This window comes from Platalea leucorodia, assembly GCF_965183815.1.
Source record: "Platalea leucorodia genome assembly, chromosome: 19".
Classification (NCBI taxonomy): domain Eukaryota; kingdom Metazoa; phylum Chordata; class Aves; order Pelecaniformes; family Threskiornithidae; genus Platalea; species Platalea leucorodia.
This window is the reverse complement of record NC_138841.1, coordinates 2,867,375-2,869,788: the sequence shown is the minus strand read 5'-3', so window position 1 is coordinate 2,869,788 and position 2,414 is coordinate 2,867,375.

Sequence of the window (2,414 nt, the reverse complement as noted above, 5' to 3'; positions counted from 1 at the left end):
CGGCGCACCGCCACGGCTGGAAGCTGCCGCACGGGACCTGCAGAGCTGCCGCGGGGAAACAACTCTCCCTCTGAGCCGCCGCTGCTCCTGCCGGCATCCCTCCTGGCAGCACCCTACGCTGGGCTCAGCTAAACCCCACGCACGGCAGGGAGGGGGTAAAAAAAAAAAAAAAAAAAAGAAAGAAAGAAAAGAAAATACTAAAACCAACCCAGTTTAGCAAGAAACAGCAAGCCCCTGGCAAACCTAGCTTTTCAAGGCCACCAGGAGTTGAGGCACATGGAGAAACGCAGAGCTCCCAGGGCCAGAAGACTTGCAAGAAAGGAGTGGAGTCACGTACTGCCCTGGGACTCGCAGCTGGATGAGGCCGAAGCTCCAGGTCCATTTTGGAGCTGATGCTGTCCCCTCCCCACCACCCGCACATGGGTTCCTGTCCCTGTGCCCCAAATCTGCCCTGCGTAAGCTGGAGGGAAACATTTTAAACAGCAGCAGCAAGAGGTCGCAAGGCTGACTTCAGTGGACAGGCGTTTAAAGCAAAGGCATGAAGGAAAATGTAATAGGACCTACGGAAAAGGTCTGTCCGTCTGAAGCAGCTCTCCTGCACCACGGACAGGGGCTGCACAGACGCGCGGCTCCCCGGGCAGTCTGGCAGGGCAAGCGGGTCTTACCTGGGCCAATACAGGATCCTCCCAGGCCAAGAAATGCTCGAAGTGATGGCTTCGATGAGCTGCTCAGAACTGGGGAGATGCTGGGGAAGCCCCCGGGATCGGCCCCACTCTGCTGCCAGCAGTAGGGGTCCCGCACGAGCAGCCGGACACAGCCCCCGGTCTGGTGCAGCGCTCCAAACCCTTCGGCACGGGAGTGAGCTTTGGACCAGGTTCAGGCTGAATTTCGCCCAAATGTAGATTGAAAATACCTCTGGGTGCTCCTGCAGGTGGGGAGAGGAAAGCCTATTGCACCCCATCCATCCCATTAAACCCAGCATTAGGTGAGAGCCAGGGCTGAAGATGCAGTTTGAGCAAAGCAGCCCCCCGTAACCGAGGGGGCATCAGGGCACCCCCTCCAGCTGACCCCAGCTGCTCCAAAACCTCCATCTGCACCGCAGCCCGGCTGCAGCTGACCCGCATTACAGGGTGTGCATCCCACCCCACACTTCTGTATCCCCAAAAGGCCCAGAGGCACCTGGGCACTGGCACCCTTTCCAGAAGGGGAGGAAAGGCTGGGAGGTCCCGCTTCTACCCTCCCCACACCCCCAGCCCCAGCACTTACTGCCCCATCCCAGGACGTGCCAGGGCAGAACCGCCAGCCGCTGCGGCCCAGGGATCTTGTGCAGTTCCAAGGTACCCAGGTGCCACAGGCGAAGCAAAAACCTGCAGCCAGGTCAGGGGAGAGGTTTCGGCAGCTCTGGCAGCAGCAGCGCAAGGCTCGTTCAGCCAGTGCTGTTGGAAAATGCAGCTCCATCGGTAGGAGCGAAAAGAAAAGTAACCCAGCTCCAAGTGTGAAATAATGAAACAAATAATCAGATAAAGCCCTTTGTATCACACGCTCGGAGCCTTCCTGCTCTGTGGTTTGGCAAAGCTCATGGGCAGCGCTCCTGTACTCCCACTTGCCCAGTGCTCAGCTCAGGGGCTGCAAACTCGCCCGGGGGGGTGCTCGGGAGTCCCCAGCCTGAGCCCCCCCAAAGGAAGAGCCCTGCATATCGGAAGCAGAAAAGTGATCTTTTGGAGTCAAATGGCCCAACAGGACCCATCAAGTCCCTCTGCAGCCCCCGCTGCTGTACCTGCGCACCCCTGTGCTGCCCACCCCCCCAGCCCCTCCGCTGCTTCTTCACCCCCGGGAGGAGGAGGAGGAGGAAGGCACCTGGGGATCTCACCACTTCCTCCTCTCCCACAGATGCTGCAGCCCAGCGCGAGGACGAGCAGCAGCAGCAGCTCCCAGCAGCCCCGCAGCCATAAACCCCGGCGCAGCACCCGCTGCACACCCCAGGGCTGCCATCGCGGAGGTGACAGCGGGGACCAGGCAGGGCTGGTGGCAGCCCCAGTCCCACAGGTGCCCCAGCACCCACAGCCGGGCCGCGATGCCGGATGCGCAGTTCCCCCTGCCGGCACCCAGGCGCAGCACCCACGTCCCATGTCCCACGTCCCCAAAGCCCAAGCCCCGGAGGATGCAGACATGCCAGGGAGGGAATCCTATTTGCAGCAGCCAGGACAGACCCGGCCACAAGATCTCGAATGACTGTCCCCAAGCAAAGGGATTCTGCAAGGACAGAAGTGCTGCATCCCCAGAGAACAACCTGGGGGAGCTCAGCCTCCTTGCTGGAAAAAAGGAGCAATTTCAAGACATCAGGAGAGCGGCCGCCCAGCCTGGAGCACCAGCGTGCTCCTTTGCAGCCACGCAAGCAAGGAGGAGAGACCAGG